Source organism: Stegostoma tigrinum, unplaced genomic scaffold (assembly GCF_030684315.1).
Source record: "Stegostoma tigrinum isolate sSteTig4 unplaced genomic scaffold, sSteTig4.hap1 scaffold_109, whole genome shotgun sequence".
In the NCBI taxonomy this organism is placed as follows: domain Eukaryota; kingdom Metazoa; phylum Chordata; class Chondrichthyes; order Orectolobiformes; family Stegostomatidae; genus Stegostoma; species Stegostoma tigrinum.
In genome coordinates, this window is record NW_026728060.1 from 1,068,371 (window position 1) to 1,089,597 (window position 21,227).

At 48.4% G+C, this 21,227-nt stretch overlaps 1 long non-coding RNA gene and 1 other non-coding gene across 7 annotated transcripts in view; both read left to right on the top strand.

Annotated features, from left to right (window-relative positions):
- Positions 1 to 21,216, top strand: part of LOC132207590 (uncharacterized) — a 67,001-nt gene extending 45,785 nt beyond the window's left edge. The window contains exons 4-6 of one of the 6 annotated variants that reach the window (XR_009443601.1): positions 1,108 to 1,236; positions 7,311 to 7,394; positions 13,707 to 21,216. This is a non-coding gene — a long non-coding RNA (uncharacterized LOC132207590). The remainder of the gene's footprint in view (positions 1 to 1,107; positions 1,237 to 7,310; positions 7,395 to 13,706) is intronic. The other 5 variants (XR_009443603.1, XR_009443602.1, XR_009443604.1 and 2 more) reach the window with 5 other exon arrangements.
- trnak-cuu (transfer RNA lysine (anticodon CUU)) lies at positions 17,238 to 17,310 on the top strand. Its single transcript has one exon. It is a non-coding gene; the product is annotated as a tRNA-Lys (tRNA).
- Positions 21,217 to 21,227: the final 11 nt, after the last annotated feature.

The following is a 21,227-nucleotide window of genomic DNA, read 5'->3' on the forward strand; positions in this document are numbered from 1 at the left end:
TTAGCAATTGCCCAATGCAGTTATCAACGGGCACTAAATGCTGGTCCTTCCAGTGACACCCTCATTCCACGAATGAAGAAATAATAGGGTATATTTCCCTTCCCACCCTCTGCAAGCATTGCAGCAATTCGTACTGGTTTTGTAACATCATTCAAGCCCTTGCCACTCTCTAACGCTCTCACCACCTCCAGCTCCTTCAACTCTCCCTGGTCCTGTCATCTCATTGAGCCCCGACAATGTTTCCTCTTGCAACTACACTCCTCTTGCAAGGAGCCCATCTGCAGTCCCTTTAACACCTACTTCCATATATGATGGCCCGTTGTCATTTGCTGAAACGCATTCCTTCACTTCAGAATTTTTTTTTTTTCTTTGTTTCTTTCTTTGGTTTTCTTTGAATCCGATACTTGGTTCCCTGAGTGAGAGAGAATGGGAATTTCTTGCTGAGGTTTTGTCTGTTCCAGTGGAATGTCCATTTGTTGAATGTTTTACACCGTTCCGTGATTATTTATTCACTCGGGATGTGGGTGTTTCAAGCCGGCCAGCACTTATTTGCCACCCAAGCTGCCTTTGAACTGAGTGCCTTGCTGGGCCTTTTCAGAGGGAGTTGGGTGTCAGGCATGTTGCTCTGTGTCTGAGGTCACATGTTGGCCAGACCAGGTGAGCAGAGCAGATGTCCTTCCGTGAAGGATATCGTGGAACCAGATGGGTATTTCAGACATTGTCATTAATTTATGGATTAATAGTCTAGTGAGAGGAACACACGGCCATTGCCTGTCCCACTCGAAGCTCGTGTATCCCTGAGTACTGATACCAGTGCACCATGAATCAAAACTCCTTCTTCCTGACCATTGGGTGATCCTGACACCTTCCTGGTGATATCAGCCAGTATCTCTTCAAACAGTAACTGTCACAGTGTGGATCTAATGATTGCCGCTACAATGAGATCCTGAGCCAGCAGAATTTTCCACTCCAGAGATGTGGCAGCAGAGGCCAAGGATGGAGATGGGGATTGTCCAGATGGCTGCGGTGCTCAGCCCTCTTCCACATCTGTAGTCCTCACTGCATCAGTCTAATTTCTCAGTCTGTTTATGCTTCTGTCTTTGGCAGCTACTGAAAGTTGCTGACTGAGCAGAATTCCTGACTCCAGTCTCGTCCATCACCATGTTGAAGTCAACTGGAAAATTCAAGCGACGACGGACAGGGAGATCTGGAGCATTCGTCAGATCCTGCAGTCAGGTAAGACGCTCAGTGAGCAGAGCAGAAGGCTTAAAACATTGACCCATGAGCTGCAGTGCAGAAGGGGGCGCACAGTGTAGAAAGACCCCAGACTCAATCACAACCCTGCTGATGTTGTAGGCTTGCTCACCGAGCCAGTAGCAGGTAGACCAACATATAGGCTAGCCAAAGAACGATAACGGAAACTGAAATACTTCATGGACAACACTATCCACCCAATACACTCTTCCCAAGAATTCCTCAACATCATCAAGGACACCAGAATAGAAGAGGAGCAGATGATGATATTCTTTGATATTACAGCACAATTTACATCCATAAACACTGACCGAGCCAAAGAGACAATGGCCACTCTGCTGGATGAACCAGGATGGCAGGCGCTCCAAACTAACAGAATCAACAAGGACAGCACCCTGAAAATGCTGGATATGTGTCTCACCTCCATATATTCAAACAAATCAATGGAACACCAATGGGATCCCCGATATCAGGACAACTTGCAGAAGTGGTATGCAAAGATGAGAATGGAGAACGCTCCCCACTATCTAACCCAAACTCTGGGTCCCCTGTGGTAGATGACACCTTGATGATCACATATAGAGGACCAGAAGAAACCCACTGACAGATGAACAACATCCTCACTAGAATAAAATTCATAAAAGAAGAGGACAATAACCCTTCCTCAGCTATGGTGGAATGTAAGAGCAACAGGGAACTCCAGATCATTGTGTACAGAATGTGTACAGCCCATATGCACCAGATATTTTATCACACCAGCAACTATCCACCAATACCTGTAAACGGAGGTACATCAGGACATAATTCAAACGAGCCACAACACACTGCAGCAACCTGGAACTGCTCATAGCAGACGTGGAGCACTTATACGGAGTTTTTAAAGGAAATGGATACCCAAAAGGCACAATCCACTGTTACCCACAGGACAGACCACAACAATAAGGCACAATACAGCCAGACACACCAGTCATCCTACTGCAAATCAGAGACCTATCAGCGGTGACCACAAGACTATTCAGATCCTGAGGTATCAGGCTCGCCCACAAACCAACAACCACCTACGACTGCTCTTGACAAATGTCTGGGATCCCACACCCAAAACCAATACGAAATACCATGCAAGGACAGTGAGAAACATTATGCAGGCCAAACTGGAAGAAAACTGACAACAAGGATGCACAAATACCAACTATCCACCAAGAGACATGACCAGTTCTCACTGATTTCAGGACACACTGACAAAGAAGGACACCAATTTGACTGGGACAACACATCCACAATCGTACAAAGCAAACAGAGACATGCTAGGGAATTCCTGGAGGCCTGGTATTCCAACTGGAAATCCATCAACAAATAGATTGATCTGGACCCGATATACAAACCACCGGAAAACAAAACCGGAAGTGATGCCAACCACCCCAGCAAACCGAGGCACATAAATAACAAGTGGGACAGAACACCAGCCCTTCACTGGAGGCACACTGACAACGTTACCTAGCAGGGTGATGAAACATCTGCAATCAAACACACTGTCTCAGCGAGCAAGTCTAAAACATCATCCACAACCTGAGCTGCAAATCTTCTCAAAAACTTCACCACCCTACTTTCAGCTCTGTTTTACTGAACTTTCCAAGGACTGCATCGGAAGTCCATAATTCTCAATCCAGGCCTGTGCTGTCTTCGTGAGGATAAGAACAGCAGAGTTAAAAGCGGGCCTCTCTCAAGACAGTGGCATTGAACCCTGGGATGTTTCCGTTCCGTGTTCTCTCTCTAACAGTCAGTCATACAGCAAGTCTACAGATCCTTTGTTGCAACTCATCGTCATCAGTGCGTTGAATCCTTCTAACTGCTTGAACATTAGGTATCTCTGGCTCCTCCAGTCCTCGCTAAAATCCCTCTGTGTATTTAAAACCTCTGCCAATTCTGACTCCCCTTCCCATCTTTGCAAATTGCTCCAGTCTTGACAATGTGTCCAATCCTGGTATTGTCCTCCTCCTCAAGTCATTACAATAATTTTGACACTTGTCATCTTATCCACTACTTACAGTCCACCATGTCTCTGTGATATCCTCCAGCCCCGACTCACCTCCCCATCTGGACATACATCATCCTCATGCCCCTGCAACACATGATATCACTGTAACTTGCTCCAGTCCCAAGAACACTCCTGCCTCCCGTAACACAGCACCACATGACCTCTGACAATTGACCATTCCTACAGACCTCCCTATCTCTCTAAATTTCTCCAGTCTGATAGCTGTTCCTGCCTGTGTAAACTGCTCGAATATATTGCATTCTGAAGCCATTTTAATCCTCCTCATGTTTGCAACCTCGTTCAGTGTGCAATCTCTCCTATCGCTACAATGCTCCTCATTCTTCATCCTTCAGGCATTAATTAGCCTTCCTAACTCTTTAACCTCTTGAAGCCACTAAAATCATCCATGTACCTGTAAAATCCTCTTGATTGCCTTATCTAACTCCAGCCCCGACACCTCTCTCTCTTTCTCTAACGTCCTTCAGTCTGAAGATCCATGCGAACTGTCACCTCATCCAGTGTCTACAATACTTTGTATTACTAACTTCATCCAATTGCAAAAACCATCCTGAACTCTGTAACCTGCAACATGTGAATCCCTCCCTATCTCTGGAATTGGTTGCAGCCCCCATAGCCCTTCACATTACTGGAACCTTCTTTTGTTCTTGTAACCTTATCCCATTCCAAACCTCAACTTATCTGTATCCTCCTCCTGTTCCTATAACCCTTGTGAACTTCTAGATCTTGTCCAAACTCTGTAATGCTCTGTATGTTGCATCATCTTCCAAAGCTGTCAACTGTCTTTCTCTCTCAAACCTTATCTAGTTCCTGCTCATCGCCCTCTCTCTGTCAAGTCCCTCGGTCTCCAAAGTGCTACTTGCAAATGTAAACTTCTGCTGTCTAAACAAAGGGCCGTATGACTGTCACCTCCTTTTTGCCACTGAAATTCTCCGTGAATGTTACCTTCTCCATTCGTTATAGCATTCCCTTTCACAGTTACCTCCTCCAGCCCTGAGAACCATTCCTGTCTGTGTAAACTCATATTGCCTGTACAAACCTCTCTCGTACTGTAACCTCCACACATCCTCTCTGTCAATTATGCCAATTGATCACAATCAGTGCCCCCCATCCTTAAAACACGAACCGTCTTTGTAACCTCTTCCCCACCCTACAACCCTCCCTTTGTCTGTAATCCCCTCTAGACCCTGTAATCCTTGCATTTCTTCCATTCAGGAGAAACCTCTCTGCCTTGATAACTTTTTTCATCCCCCGAACCCCTCGCTATTGATGTAACCATCGCCCATCACCACAAACTCACTATCACCATCACCTCTTGCAGCTCCTCCCTATCTCTGTACACCATCAAGTCTCTACTAACCTTGCTATCATGTCGTTTCATCACTACAACCCTCACAATCACAATAAACTCAACACACTCATCAGTGACAACACATTCCATCTTCCTCCACTCCTCCTTGTGCAAGTAATCTCCTGAGTCGTTCAAAACCTTTGTCTGTTATCTCTTTCAAAAACAAAGAAGATAATTACTTTTATTACCAAGAAAAGCTTCTACCATCCTCCCTGTCACAGTAACCTCCTCTAACCCCTACATACCTCTAGTTTTGTCACCTCTTTCAGCCTGTACACTTCTGTGTAACATTGTAATCTTCTCCAGGCTGAATGACTCTCCCTGTGTCTTTAACTTCGATAGTGCTCCACAGCTCTCTTTATCTCTGTAACTTCCTCCACTCACTCCAACACTCCCTATCATTGTAGATTGCTCCAGTCATGACAGTTTCCGTATGGGGAGAAAGCAGGAAGAGGGAACTGAGCTAAATGATCAGTCGTGATCTGATTGAAGAGTGGAGCAGGCCCATGGGGCTGAATAGCCTACATCTAACCTTTTTTCCTATGTTTCAGCGTAACACTGCCTCTCTCCATAACCACCTCTGGCTCCTACTATCCTCCCTATCTGTGTAACTTACACAGCCTCTTATCACTGGAACTTTGTTAGACTGCAGAATATTGCCTGTCTCTCAAACCTGCTCCAGTACCTGCAGTACTCATGGTCTGTTTCCTCCTGCAGCCCAATAGCCTTCCATGTTTTCTTTACCTTTAGCTGCTGGAATTCTCCCTATTGTGTAACATTATATCCTCCAGTGTCCCGACCTCCGTGTGCTCCTCCAATCCCTGTAGCCACCCCTGCCTCTGTGACCTTGTCCCACACCCTCATACTTCTGACAACATTGAAACTTTCCCTATCTCTGTTACCGTTTCCTGCTCCTTTAAACCTGTCTGTATGATGCTGTGTAGCTCATCAGCCCACCCTGTGTATGCAATCTGAACCAGCCTCTGTTGCCCTCCTTTATATCTGTAAACTCCTCATTTTCCTGCAAACGTCTATCTCCAGTAAATTCCTCCAGCCCCTGTCTCACTCCCCATCTGTCAGGCCTCCTCCAGTCCCTGCAGACTCTGTAGCCCACAGTCTTTCTAACCTCCTTCAGGCCCAATAAATCTCCCTACACTCTGTACACTTTTTGTAGCCGTTGCAAGTTCCATTTCGCTGTTTGCTCCTCCCCTGCCTAGAGCCCTGCCATTCTTTGTAAACCAGCATCTCAAACACTGTCTCTTTGTGTAATGCTGCAATGTGTTCCCTATTACTGTAGCTTAAAAATGCCCCCCTCTCTGTAGATAGCTCTTCCACCCCTGTCAATGCAAATTTCACCCACCCCTACAACCCTCCGTGTCTCAGGAACCTATCCAGTTTGTTCAATGCTACTTTATCTGTATAACTGTCTCCAGCCCCTATTGCTGTTTCTGTCTCTTTGAAGACACTTTTGGACTCCAGCCTTCCCATCTATCTAAATTCCAGAAGCTAAGTATTGCTTCATCTGTACATTTCTTCAGTCGCTATAAGCGTCCATTTCTGTTTTGGATCCTATTTTCTGTGTACAATGCACCATTCCATAAAACATTCCCTGTTAGTGTAAAGCACCGCCATCCTATAAGCATCCTTATCCCTGCAAACTGCTCCAGCCCTCCTAACTTCCCTCCCTCTATGAACTCATGCAGCCCCTACATCTCTTTGTCTTGATGTGACCTCCTCTTAGTTCTAAGGTCCTGTCTACCTATGACATCTCGTCCACTTAGCACAGCCTTCCCAAACTTGACATGTATTGACGTCTGTGTAGTCTCCTCTACTCCTGACAACCATTTCTATTTATATTACTGCATTCAGATCACATGCTTTTTAGCTCCCTGAAACCCCTTCCTGTGATTGCAACCCTCCGTATTTATGTAAAATTCTCATGTGCACAAAATCATCCCGATCTCAATCACCTCCATTTACCTCTGGTGCTGTTCTGGGGATGTTTCAGAGATAGGAAGGTTATAGAACCTGGACATGTTCCAGAGAAAGGGACATTTGCAGACATGGGAGAATAGTGCAAATGTAGGAAAAGGTGGGATCCTGCAGAATGTTAGAGATCGGGGAATGTATATTACCTGTAGGACGGTACCGAGGTAGAAAGGGTGTGGAGTGAGAAGGAGGTTACTTTTTGTATCATGGATTTTCCTGATTGCATCATGAAATTGTAAAACAAAATAGTTTGTATCTGCAAATGCAATTGTGAGATCTTGCTGAGCTGATATTGAGGCTCATTACTTGAATGTCTGAGCACTGCCTCAGATTCCCAGGCTGGGAGATGTGAGCTCTGATGTGAATCTGTTTGCCCAGTCTGTCTGTGTATCTGACACTCATCTGCTACAGCTCTGGTCAGAAAGCACTCTCCATGCATCAGGTGATACCCACATCTACATGACTGGTCAGAACTCCCCTCATCAACGCATTCATTTGGACTTTTTTTGATGTTACTTTGAAGTAGCAGTTTTGTGAGCTACAAGAATTGTTCTCCAATGGGACAGAATGAAAAATGTAGTCTAAAGTTTTGGCAAAGATCAATAGCTCGGGTTGTGGATAAGACTGTTGACTTGCTCACTGAGCTGGCTTATATTTGTTCAGGAGTTTTGTCACCGTGCCTGGAGACAGCCTTTGAAGCAATGTTATTCTACTGTGCTGGGAATTTATGCTGTCCAGTCCATTATGGTGAGTACTGTCATTTCCAGTTTTGATCTGTATGGGTTTGTAAATAGGGTCCAATTCTATAAATTTGTTGATTTGAAGTATGGATGGAGAATCATGCCTCCGGGAATTTCCATGCATGCCTGTGTTTGACGTGGGCTACTGTGGCCACTTAGCCTCAGTTAAATTGACGGCCTTCATTGTCTGAATGCACAGATATTAAGGAGAATTCATTGTGCCATTTTGCTGCTAGCTGATGTTCACATATTCTGATGGCTAATTTCCTTTGTCTGTCCAATGCCATGTTTTCTGGTAGTTGTGGCATGGTATTACGTTTTCGAATAGACAACAAGACTGGATGTAAGTTTGCTCACTGAGCTGGAAGGTTCATTTTCACACGTTTCGTCGCTTTTTTTGAATTTAAAAAAATATACTTTATTCATAAGATGCACAAAATAAAACATATTTATACACCTACCCAGTCATGTAAGCCGCTCCGGATTACCTAGGGGGTACGTACACCAACTAAAGGAAAAAAACAAAACAAAGAAGACAAAAAAAGCAAAGAAAATACCCCGGCAGTCGTCTCCCCGCACAGTCCGCATTGGGACCCTGACCAGTTGGGGAAGGCGCCAGCTGGGCCCAGTGACCAGATAGGGTCCAAGATAATAAAATGTGAGGCTGGATGAACACAGCAGGCCGAGCAGCATCTCAGGAACACAAAAGCTGACGTTTCGGGCCTAGACCCTTCTAGGGGGGGGGTCTAGGCCCGAAACGTCAGCTTTTGTGTTCCTGAGATGCTGCTCGGCCTGCTGTGTTCATCCAGCCTCACATTTTATTATCTTGGATTCTCCAGCATCTGCAGTTCCCATTATCTCTGATACCAGATAGGGCCTTTTTTTTTCTATTCTGGACAAGGGGTTTCATACAGTGGTCTTTCCCCACCGCACCTTGGCGGCGGCTGCCCCAAGCTTTAGTGCGTCTCTTAGCACGTAGTCCTGGACCTTGGAGTGCGCCACTTTGCAAAACGCGGTCGGGGTCAGTTCTTTCAGCTGGCAGACCAGAAAGTTGTGGGCAGACCAAACAGCGTCTTTCACCGTATTGATGGTCCTCCAGGCGCGGTTGATGTTGGTCTCGGTGTGCCTCACGGGAAACAGCCTGTGGAGCACGGAGTCACGCGTCACGGAGCTGCTCGGGACAAACCTTGTCAAATATTACTGCATCCACCTCCAGACCTCCTGTGCAGAGGCACACTCCAGAAGGAGGTGATCAACAGTCTCGTCAACCCCGCAGCCACCTCGAGGGCAGCGTGCGGTGGCGCAGAGATTCCGGGCATGCATAAAGGATCTCCCTGGCAGAACCCCTCTCACTGCCAGCCAAGCAATGTCCTTATGTTTGTTTGAAAGTTCTGGCGATGAGGCATTCTGCCAAACGACTTCGGCCGTCTGCATGTGGAACCACACGACGGGATCCACCCTCTCCTTTTCCCGAAGGGTTTCGAGGTTACTATGTGCTGACCACTGCCTGACGGCCTTGTGGTCAAAGGTGTTTCCCTTCAAAAATTTCTCCACGAAGGACAGGTGGTACGGGACGGTCCAACTACTTGGAGCGTTCTGCGGCAACGAGGCCAAGCCCATCCTTCGCAACACCGAGTACAGGTAGAGCCTCAGTAAGTAGTGCCACTTGGTGTTTGCGTCCTGAGGATCTACGCACAGCTTGATGCAGCCGCACACACAGATAGCCATCAGGGCGAGGGTGGCATTCGGTACGCCCTTTCTCCCATTTTCTAGGACTTTGCACATGGTGTCCCTGTGGACCCGGTCAATCCTCGACCCCCAAATGAAGTGGAAGATGGCCCGGGTGACTGCAGCGGTGCAGGTCCAGGGAATAGGCCAGGCCTGCGCCACATACAACAGTACCGAAAGCCCCTCGCACCTGACAACCAGGTTCTTACCCGTGATGCAGAGGGACCGGAGCGTCCAACTGCCCAGCTTCTGCTTCAGTTTGGTGATACGCTCCTCCCAAGTCTTAGTGCACGCCCCAGCTCCACCGAACCAAACATCCAGCACCTTCAGGTAGTCTGTCCTGACGGTGAGGGGGATGAAGTTCCCAAAGAACATGGCCTCGCTCTTACCCCTATTGACTTGGGCACCCAAAGCCAGTTCAAACTGGCCACAGATGTCCAACAGCCTACTCACCGACCGACGATTGGTGCAGAAGCCGGCAACATCGTCCATGTACAGGGAGGTCCTGACCTGAAGGCCTCCGCTGCCTGGGATAGTCACGAACTTCAGGCTCACGTCCTTCTTGATGGATGCGGCGATGGGCTCCACACAGCACACAAACAAGGCAGGAGAGAGGGGGCAGCCCTGCCTGACTCCAGATCTGACGGGAAAACTGTCCGATTCCCACCTGTTCATCGAGACTGCGCTAACAATGTTGGTGTAGAGCAGCCGGATCCTGTTGTGGATACCCTCCCCGAACCCCAATTTGGCGAGGACGTCCCTCATGTAAGCATGAGAGACCCCGTCAAAGGCCTTCTCCTGGTCCAGGTTGACGAGGCAGGTGTCCACCCGCCTGTCCTGCATGTAGGCGATCGTATCCCTGATGAGCGTGAGGCTCCCAGCGAGCTTCCTGCCTGGCACAGCACAGGTTTGGTCAGGGGCAATCAGCGACTCCAGGACAGACCTGCCCTGGTTGGCTATGACCTTGGCCATGATTTTGTCGTCCACGTTCAATAGTGAAATGGGACGCCAATTCTTAATTTCTTCCCTCTTCCCCCTTCCCCTTGTAAATGAGGGTGATGATGCCCTTCCTCATGGACTTGCACATTTCCCCTGCCCGAAGCACTCTGTCGTACACCTCCAGCAGTTCCTGACCGACTAGGTCCCACAGAGCGGAATACAGCTCAACCGGTAAGCCTTCGCTCCTGGGAGTCTTATTCCTCTCAACGGACTTGAGTGCTCTGGTCAGCTCGTTCAGGGATATTGGCCGGCCCAGCCACTCCCTCGTGCCATCGTCTAAGACCTCCGTGATAGACGACAGGAACGACTCGGAGGCCATGCTGTCCGTGGGCTTCGTGTTGTACAGTCCGGCATAGAAGAATCTGCTGATCCTCAAAATGTGGGGCCGAGACGACATCACCGAGCCGTCGTCCTCCTTCAGCCGGCTAAGCACAGAGCTCTCTTTGTGCACCTTCTGAAAGAAGAAACGCGAACACGTCTCAGCCTGCTCCACGGAGTGGACCCTGGACCGCAAGATAATCTTGGAGGCCTCTGCGGCGAAGAGCGAGGCTTGCTGGCCCCTCACCTCGCGGAGGTCCTCTGTGAAATCGACCCCCATTGACTGCAGGAGGAGCAGGTTCTGCATCCTTTTCTGGAGCCATGACAGATTTCCCCACCTCTCTCTCGCCTTCCGAACGCCCTTGAGGACAAAGAACCTCTTGATGTTCTCCTTCACCGTCTCCCACCAGTCGCCCAGAGACTCGGAGGGGTTTCACAGTTCTCCAACCAGCGTACTCCCTCTTAAGCTCCTTGAAGTTCTCTGTGGTCAACAGAGTCGTGTTGAGGTTCCACGTCCCCTTGCCGGCCTGCTGGTCGTCCTGTAAGTGACAGTCGGCCAGCAGGAGGCAGTGGTCAGAGAAGAACACCGGCTCGACGCCGGTGGACCTGACTGAGAGCGCCCGCGACACAAACAGGATGTCTATCCTTGAGCTGATAGACCCGTCTGGCCGCGACCAGGTGCATCTCCACTGCACTCCGTCTGCACGGGTGCTGAAGACATTGATCAGCTTGGCGTCCTTCACCGTGCCCACCAGGAATCTGGATGTGACGTCTGGTTGACTTCCCCCCCACCTACTGTCCCCATGCCGGATGTTCCATCTGCATCGATGATGCAGTTGAAGTCTCCGCCTAGGATGACAGGCCTGGACGTAGCCAGCAGGGGTGGAAGCCGCTGCAGGACGGCCAACCGCTCACTCCGCTGGGGTGTACACCTTGATCAGCCTCAGGGGAGCGTTCCTGTAGGTGACATCAGCCACTAGGAGGCACCCCCGCCACCACCTCCTGAACTTGAGAGATGATGAGTTTGTGCCCCCGCAGCAGAATAGCCAGGCCCAAGGAGCAACAGTCGCTTCCCCCCCCCCCCCCCCCCCCCCGACCAGATCAAAGGCCCACAGGTCCAGGCACCCGACCACTTCCTGTACCTGCTGAGCTGCGGTATCCCGTACTCCTGCAGAAACAGGAGGTCTGCCTTGACGGTGGTCAGGTAGGCTGACGTGGACACACATCTTGAGGTGGACTTGACCCTGCGCACATTAATGCTCACAACTCGTACCCGCAGTGACCGCAGTACCCTCCCCGATTCCAAGGTCCAGCCCCTCCATCTGTCCCTTCATGCCCATTGCCCGGGCTAACTGCTGGACGCTCTCCGGGTTCAGGAAACCGTCCGTGCTGCCTTCCGGGTGGCATCCCCCCGTCGGGGGTATGGAGTCAGGAGAGTCCAGCTCTGGGTCAGGCTGGGGACACACTGCTTCCTGCTTCCCGCCTGAAGGTTCAGGGGGGCCTCCAGGGCCAAAGCAGCGCGTGGCTGGGTGTCGGTGGGAGTCTCAGGGCGCCTCCCATCACCTGGAAGCGGTGTGCTGCTTTCCTTCTCCCTTGAGATCTTTAGCTTCTGCTTTGGGCGGGCCCCCTCCGAATCTTTCCCCCCCCTGTAGCTGCCTCTTCCTGCCTGATGGCTGCGGTGCCGGGGCCCACCAGCACACCTTCCTCCTCGCTTTCCGGACCGTCGTCCACTCCCTTGGGTCACCTGTCGCCTCCTCCATCGACTCTGGGTTGTCCGGGGGGAGCGGAGCCTGCAGAGGCGCTTTGCTGGCCTCGGGTCCATCCTGTGGGGCTGGGCCCGCCTGCACGACCTGGCTGTCCTGCACACTAGCGGGGTCCTTGCAGGGGCCTGGTGCCTTCCCCTCCTCCGGGGGGGCTCGCCCCGCATTGCCCCTGCTGGCGACCTGGGCATAGGTATTCCCCTGATGCGGGCATGCCCTATAGATGTGGCCCGCTTCCCCGCAAAGGTTGCAGCTTTTTTCTTGTGGGCAATCGTTTGCCAAGTGTCCCTCCTCCCTGCAGATGGTGGCTTTGCAGTCGGCCGCCACGTGACCTGACCTACCAAAGGCCTGGCACACTTTAGGTTGCCCTGCGTAGGTCAGGTAGCCTTTGCTCCCACCGATCGCGACGCTGGATGGTGGGTGTATGATGTTCCCGGCCACGTCCTTCCTCAGCGTCACCTTGACCTGCCTCTTACTGGTCCAGATCCCGAAGGGTCCATGATGTTGGTTCTTTCCCCTTCCACCTTCACGTACCTTCCGAGGAAGGTCAGGAGATCAACTGCTGGCACATGCGGGTTGTACATGTGTACAGTCAGCATACGGCTCCTCTGCACTGACATCACGAACAGCGGGACAGTGGTCAGTACTGAGAGGGGCCCTTACCTCCTTTCTGCTTGAAAAACTCCAGGAAGCGCTCGCAAAGCTTGGCACTCCTGAAGGTTACATCATATAAACCTCCTCCAGGGAAATACTGCAGGCAGTAAATGTCCACAGCAGTGAACCCACAACAGTCCAACAGGACCCTTTTCATGAAGAAGTTGCAGTCCACAGGTGCACCTTCATCCACCTTCTTCACGGAAACACGGATTGTGTTCTGGACCCCCTGACCCAGGGCACGAGCACTCGTCGCAGCCATCGTTGCAGGTTGGCTGCTCCCCTGACCCAGCGCTAGGCTGAATCCAGCATTAAGATCCACCGGTTGCAAGGGTGCACAGCCAACCCGACGTCTTCCTTCCACCTCCAACACGGTCACACTGTCCTCCTCTCGGTCCACAAAAGAATGGGTCTTTATTTTTACCGGATGTAAGCTGGTTCACTGAGCTGGAAGGTTTGTTCCCAGACGTTTTGTCGCCATTCTAGTTAACATGATCAGTGGGCCTCGGGTGAAGCCCTGGTGTCATGTCCCGCTTTCTATTTATATGTTCAGGTTTCCTTGGGTTGGTGATGTCATTTCCTGTGTTTTTTCTCAGGGGATGGTAGACTGATTTGGAGCCAATGTGTTTGTTTGATGGAATTTATTCCGGTTGGAATGCCATGCTTCTAGGAATTCTCGTGCATGTCTCTGTTGGGCTTGTCTTGGGATGGATGTGTCGTCCCAATCAAAGTGGTGTCCTTCCTCATCTGTGTGTAAGGATACGAGTGATAGTGGGTCATGTCGTTTTGTGGCTAGTTGATGTTCATGTATCCTGGTGGCTAGCTTTCTGCCTGTTTGTCCAATGTAGTGTTTGTCACAGTTCTTGCAAGAAAAAACCTGGCCAAAGAAACACTGACTGCAGTATTATGAGAAGAACAGAAGACACATACACCAGACACCACCAACCTCATCAGCAAGGACAACATCATCAAGCTAGTGGACCTATGCCTCACCACCCACTTCACTTTCACTAATAAAACCTACAGACAAACCAACGGTACACCCATGGGATCTCCGATATCAGGGTTCTTAGCAGAGGCAGTAATGCAGAGACTCGAACAAACAGCTCTGCCAACCATCCAACCCAAACTTTGGGTCTGCTACGTGGATGACACCTTTGTCATCACGAAACAAAACAAATCAGAGGAAACCTTCAAGACCATCAATAATACCCTTACTGGCATAACATTCACAAAAGAGGAGGAAAACAACAACAAACTGCCATTCCTAGGTGTCACAGTAGAGCGAACAGTCAATGGGGAACTTCAAACCAGCGTCTACAGGAAAACAACACATACGGACCAAATACTGAACTACAGGAGCAACCATCCCAACACCCACAAACGAAGCTGCATTAGAACATTATTCCAACGAGCCACTGCACACTGTGCAGCACAGAGGAACTACGAAGAGCAGAAGAAAATCACCTATACAGCGTATTCAAAAAGAATGGGTACCCTATGAACACCGTCCGCCGATTTCTCAGCAACAAACCCAAACAAACAGACAAAACAGGCTCAGAAACCATAACCACGCTCCCCTACATTAAAGACATTTCTGAAATGACTGCCAGACTACTCGGACCTCTTGGCATCAGGGTAGCCCACAAACCCACCAACACACTAAAACAGCAACTAATGAACTTAAAAGACCCTAGACAGACAACGAGCAAAACGAATGTCATTTACAAAATACCTTGCAAGAACTGTGACAAGCACTACATTGGACAAATGGGCAAAACGCTAGCCACCAGGATACATGCTGCAAAAAGAAAATCGGAGATGGCAAAACCGATCTGCAGCGAAAGTGATCACACATGAAAACGCAAAAGCAGATCACTAAGCAAAGACACAATCTTTTCGGTCGCTTTCCCTGGTGGACTAGTGGTTAGCATTTGGCACTTTCGCCGCTGCGGCCTGAGACCAATTTCCCCGTAAGGGAATGGAAGCTCTGTAGTACTACTCTATGTTGGTGATAGCGCTTCTGACTGATTTTTCAGGAGCTGACACCCGATCTGTTTTGTCCCAAAAGTTATCATTTAAGATAAAACAAATCTGACAATCTGACACAAAAACAGTAACCCAAAGAGAAACTCAGCAAGCATGGTAATATCTGCAGAGGGAAACATTTCGGATCCACTGACCATTCGTCACTGCCAGGTTATCTGTGTTTCTATAGTAATATGCTGGGAGACATTGTTAACTTTATCTTTTGAATCATTTATTTATCAAAATCACACTTGCTCCTTAGCTTACCAGCATTAACTTTTGAACTTTAAAGGGACTTGAACAGCACTATTGCTCCTTCTGTTGCCCTGAGGTAATGAGATCCTCTGTTTTTTTTTCTTTTCTGTCAGCAGCCATGTGAAGTGGAGAATTGGTCCTTCCAGTGTCTACCACAGTAAGCTTCTACTTATCTCTCTTTGTCTCTGTGTATCCACCTGGCCGTCTTTCACATTATCTAACAGCCCATCTGTATATACCCCTCATTTCCTGTTTATGCTCTGTGTAAAGTCTGACATTCGGAGACACTCTGAGAATGGGATGTTTTGTACTGGACTTACATTCCTCAGATAATGTGTCTTTTGTTATGGCTGAGGTAAGGAGACATTTCTTGTCTCAAAAGATTATGAATCTCCAGAATTTAAATTGGAATTCCTAATCCACCAGGAAAAAAAACAATGTCACAATTATAGGATTATAGCGATTGTCTTTACTGTTGGTGTAAAATGTTTGATTGATGACACCAGAGAATGAGAGGGATTGGCTTGTGGTCTCTGTGCTAAGACCACCACATTCCTGGTAAGGGTGCAGTTTATCCTGCCTCACCTCGTTACTCCTGCCAAACGGGGAATGAAGGGATGAGAATACAAGTAAAGGTGAAGCAGAAGTGCTTGTGGAAGAGCAGAAAGGAACTTTATGATGAATCCAGCAGTAAAAGAGACCCTGAAGCAGACTCGTGATGTCAAATGTGTTTTCTTTGCCAGTAAAACTCACCGTCACTGCTTCAATTCAATGGTCCCTGCTTTGTGAGGCGGTATCTTTGCTGGTTGTTCACACTGTGAATGTTACCATTGCTGCTCATGTTCATGCTAACTCCACAACTCTAATGCATGTAAGCATCACACATAAACTGGAGATTGGAGCTGAAAACCGAGAGACCTCCAGCTGTGCAACAAGACTAGCTCCCTGCATTAGGAGCTTCGGCAAAGCTTCATGCCAATAGCTTCGGTTTTGCAAATAGCCAGTGCATTCAGTTATTGAGAGAAAGATTGGCGTTTCAAGGCTACCCAAGAGCCCAGCTTCTTTTATTTTGTTACCCTGTGATGTTGCCGGTGATACAGAAGATCGTCAATCGGGATTATGCCTTCAGGAGATAGCTTCGAAACTTTGTCAGCTCCACTATTTTCTAGTCAGACCTCCAGACATCCAGGTTTCAAAGCAGTTATTCTCAACATTGTGATCCGACAATAAACCAACTATGTACCTGCATTTAGTTAATTGAAGTTTATGAAGAGATTGGAATCAAACAAACCCATCAACGATCGTGTCTTCCCCAGCTCCACGCTCAGTGAGACAGGGACAAGCAGCAGGATTTTGTCATCACACTGTCCATGGCCACTGCATCTTCAATCAGCTGCTTGCTGCACATCCCTGGCAGGCAAGATCCTACAACCAGGGCCAATCTTCTCCATCCACCAAGCACAAGATCAAGAAAAAAACAGGAAGATTTCTCCCGCTCAGTAAATCCCAGAGCACCATTGACACAATCTCCGCGTGAGTGGAATTTTCTCTTAGCTCCACTTGGGAAAACGTAACTGACACTCCGTATGAACGTCTCTTCTCCTGTGAAAAATGACATTTCACAAGGTATGCAGCAGATTCTTCTTGATCTTTGAATAGTTTTTAACTGAAGTGTGAAAATCCAGCCCCCAAATGCGAAGCTACAGAAGTTGCTGATGTACTGATCAAACAAAGTGCTGAAAGTATTAAGTGAGACTGGGCAGACAGACACACATCTCACACAATCTGTAACAGAAATCACTGGGTTTATTGCAGCAGATTCACCATCCCAGAGTGACTGACAGTCACATGGGCAGCTAAAGGATGAGGGCACCGACATTAAAATATGAATTTTGAATGTTAAATGAAAATGGGTTATTATGGTCTGAAGGAGTAACAGCTGAAAAGTGGAAGATGTAAATGATATTATTTGTGATTGAGCAGAATAAACTGGGAACTTGTGATTTTCGAGGTGGATCATCTTTGGCACATTGAAATGAGGTTGCAGGGGCTTTGGTGTGAAAAGGGAAAATAAGGATTTTAGATAAATAACAAGACAACCAAGTCAAGCCTGGCTAGCTCAGTTGGTAGAGCGTGAGACTCTTAATCTCAGCATCGTGGGTTCGAGCCCCACGCTGGGCGTCGTAGCTTCTTACTGCTTTGCTTTCTGTGATGAAGCATAGCTTTCCAACGTTATCAGTGAAACGAGCAGCTGCAGCTATGCTGAAAACATGACTGCACTTCTGCTGTGAAAATCCTGGTTTCCAGTTTTGCAGTGAAATTTGATTCCACTTCCCTGGAAATCGCAGAGATCGTTTTGGACATGCAGCCGCTTGTGTAATAAATGACAGGACTTGCAAAGGCACTAACGCAACTCCAACCCTGCACCAATAAGATTGTTCAAAGTCACAAACTGAGAATGGTCACGTCCTGGGCAGCTCCATGTTAAATGGAGCTGAAACAGAACGAACTAACTCTGGGGATACCACGGAAAACATCGATGACGTCTACTTGAACTCAATGGCTATCCTCCTCGCCCATTTTCTTGGCTGCTCGATAGCGCCCTGCTACAATATTAATTTCACACCAAATGCTGATAGTTCTTCAATCAAAACAAATACCAACAGAAAGCTTCGGTCCCTCTCCATTGTGGGTAAGAACCTGGTTGTCAGGTGCAAGGGGCTTTTGGTACTGTTGTATGTGGCGCAGACCTGGCCTATTCCCTGGACCTGCGCCACTGCGGTCACCCGGTCCATCTTCCACTTCATTTGGGGATCGAAAATGGACCGGGTCCGCAGGGACACCATGTACAAAGACCTGGAAAATGGGGGAAAGGATGTACCGAACGCCACCCTCGCCCTGATGGCTACCTTTGTGTGTGGCTGCATCAAGCTCTGGGTAAATCCTCAGTACGCAAACACCAAGTGTCATTACTTACTGAGGTTCTACCTGTCCCCGGTGTTGCGAAGGATGGGCCTGGCCTTGTTGCCGTGGAACGCTCCGAGTAATTGGACCGTCGCATACCACCTGTCCTTCGTGGAGAAGTTTATGAAAGGAGACACCTTTTGACCACAAGGCTGTCAGGTAGTGGTCAGCACGTAGTATCCTCGAGACCCTTCGGGAAAAGGAGAGGGTGGATCCCGTCGTGTGGTTCCCCTCGCAGACTCCCAAAATCGTTTGGCAGAATGCCTCATCCCCAGAACTTTCAAACAAGCACAAGGACATTACTTGGCTGGCAGTGAGAGGGGCTCTTCCAGTGAGATCCTTTATGCACACCTGGAATCTCTGCGCCACCCCACGCTGCCCTTGAGGCGGATGTTGGGGTGATGAGACTGTCAATCACCTCCTTCTCCCTGCTCTACGGGCTGTTCCTGGGACGCACACCTAGACCAAAATCAACTGCGCCTGGAGGACCATCAATGCGGTGAAAGATGCTCTTTGGTCTGCCCGCAACTTGCTGGTCTGCCAGCTGAAAGAACTGACCCCGACCGAGTGTTGCAGACTGGCCCACTCCAAGGTCCAGGACTACGTGCTGATAACGCGCTAAAGCTTGGGGCAGCCGCCGCCAAGGCGCGTTGGGGAAAGACCACCAAATGAAACCCCTCGTCCAGAATGGAAAAAAAGGGACCTATCTGGTAACTGGGCCCAGCTGGCGCCTTCCCCAACTGGTCAGGGGGCTAACGGGGACTCTGTGGGGAGACGACTGCCGGGGTATTTTCTTTGCCTTGTATTTTTTTCTTTGTTTTGTTTTTGCCTTTCGTTGGTGTCCGTACCCCCTGGGTAACCAGGAGCAGCTTGCATGACTGGGTCGGTGTATAAATGTTTTATTTTTTGTACTTTCTATGAATAAAGTATATTTTTTTCAAATAAAAACAAGTGATGAAACGTCTGAAAATGAACCTTACAGCTCAGTGAGCAAACTTGCATCCTCGATATTAGTTCTGGTGAAATGGAGTTTCGGTACAGTTTAGAAACAGCAAGGGACTGAAATTGACCGTGGTCCGTGTACATACACCCCAGTCAACTATCGTGGTAATTTTAGCAGAAGGCACTAAACAGGAAATTGAAGACACCAGGAGAAAGGGGGAGCTCTAATTATGATGAATGGCCATTGACTTCAAGAGTCAGGTGACTTCAGTCTGCATAAAGATTGGGCAAAGCGAATCAGTTATCATTCCATACAGGAGGAATTTCTGACGTACTTTTTAAATTCATTCACGGGATGAGGGCATCACTGGCTAGGCTAACATTTATTACCCATTCCTAAATGACCAGAGAGCAGGGAAGAGTCAAACGCATTGCTGTGGGTCTGGAGTTACATGTAAGCAAGGAAGGCAGTTCACTTCCCTTAACTGATAACGGTTCGTATTGAATTTAAATTCCGCCGTCTGCTGCAACGGGATTCAAACACAAGCTCCCAAAATACTATCTGGGTTTCTGGATTAAGTGTCCAATGATGACGACCTCAGGCCATTCTCTTCCCCAATGAAGTGTGTGCTGTGCGGGTTTCTGGATCAACACTTTGAGGAACCAACAAGCAAAACTGAAGTTTGAGGTGGGAAGACTGTGCTCATGCCCCCTCGGGGAAGTGAACCTCATTTTCACCCACAGAAGGAAAGAAACAAGGACGCCTTCCACCGAGAGTGCCAGAGGCTTTCGGAGAGAGCAATCCCCAGAAAGCAGAACTTTACTCACTTGGCTCTATTGTCCCATTCCAGACTCCAAAACTAGAACCTGTTTACAGCAACAAATGGAAGTATTTGACGGATGCCCTGGGTTTGTGCTCCTCCCCCATTGCTCACCTACAGTTTTCCTGCTTCACCTTGTACTTCCAGCCAAACATCACTGATGCCAGCTGCTTCCTGCCATTCCAAATGCTGCTCCTCAAGTGGAAGGACAAACAGCAATGTGGAAATTCACACATATTTCCGGCCTGTGGAGGAAATGATACTGTTATAATTTCAGATAATTTTTAAAGGGCTCTTTTTGACCTTTGAAGCAGGGTGTGTACAAACACTATCACAGGCTCGAACTCACAACCACTTGTTTCTGAGACCAGTGCTCTGACCACTGAGCTGTGGAGCCAGGCACAAGGCATGGAAAGAGGGTCTCATGTATTGGAAATAACAAAAGAATAGATAACTGGAGACTATTATATATCAAGACGTAACAAAACCGAAACAGAGCAGAGGGGCATCATGTGCAGAAGGTTGGGAGAATGCAAGGCCGAATCAGACAGTGTCCTGAGTGCCATAAACTGATCTTTCCTGCTGGTCCAGTGATTACGATTCAGTGCCTTCACTGTCGTAGCCTGTTCATGGTTATCATTTAAAGTAATAAATCTGAAATATTGACTGATCTTGAGAAGCAGAATTATGTCATTGATCAGTCAAAATCAATTCACTCCATGTTACAGTTCCACAGCAGCAATGCCAGCTGAAACTGCCTGGCGTGCAATCAGTTTAAAACAAGAATAGAGGGGAGGTCAGGAAAAGTGAAGGGCAATGGTAGTTTGTGAGAGTTGGCTGGAGGCCAAGTGGAGTCAGGTTCAATGTGGGTGCTGAAGACCAGTCTTCACTGTTACCCTGTTATACAGATCACATTGGATCAATCACACAAGGACCCTCCTTTGTGTGTTGTCCTTTGCACATCACAACTCGGGTCAGTGCCTTGAGGGGCTCGGATACTTTTAATTTGGCAACTAACTCAGGTCAGTTTTGCACAAACTAAGCTGTGTCGGGACACTATTTAAACGGACCACCACTCATTGCAATGACCCAGAACTATGCAGAAAGAGGAAGAACACCAATACAAAATCTTCGCTTTGAATGGATATCCCTGCAATTTCATCCGCAGGTGCTGACTAAACAGCAACACGAAGAGGACACATTATGCCCTAACACACTGGACACACTGCCATACATCAAGAACATATCAGAACTGACTGACAACTCCTATGAGCACTAGGAGTTACGGTAGCACACAAGCCCAAAGCCATGCTACGACAAACATTCTCAAGGATTAAAGACACCATACCCACGACATGCAGAACTGACATT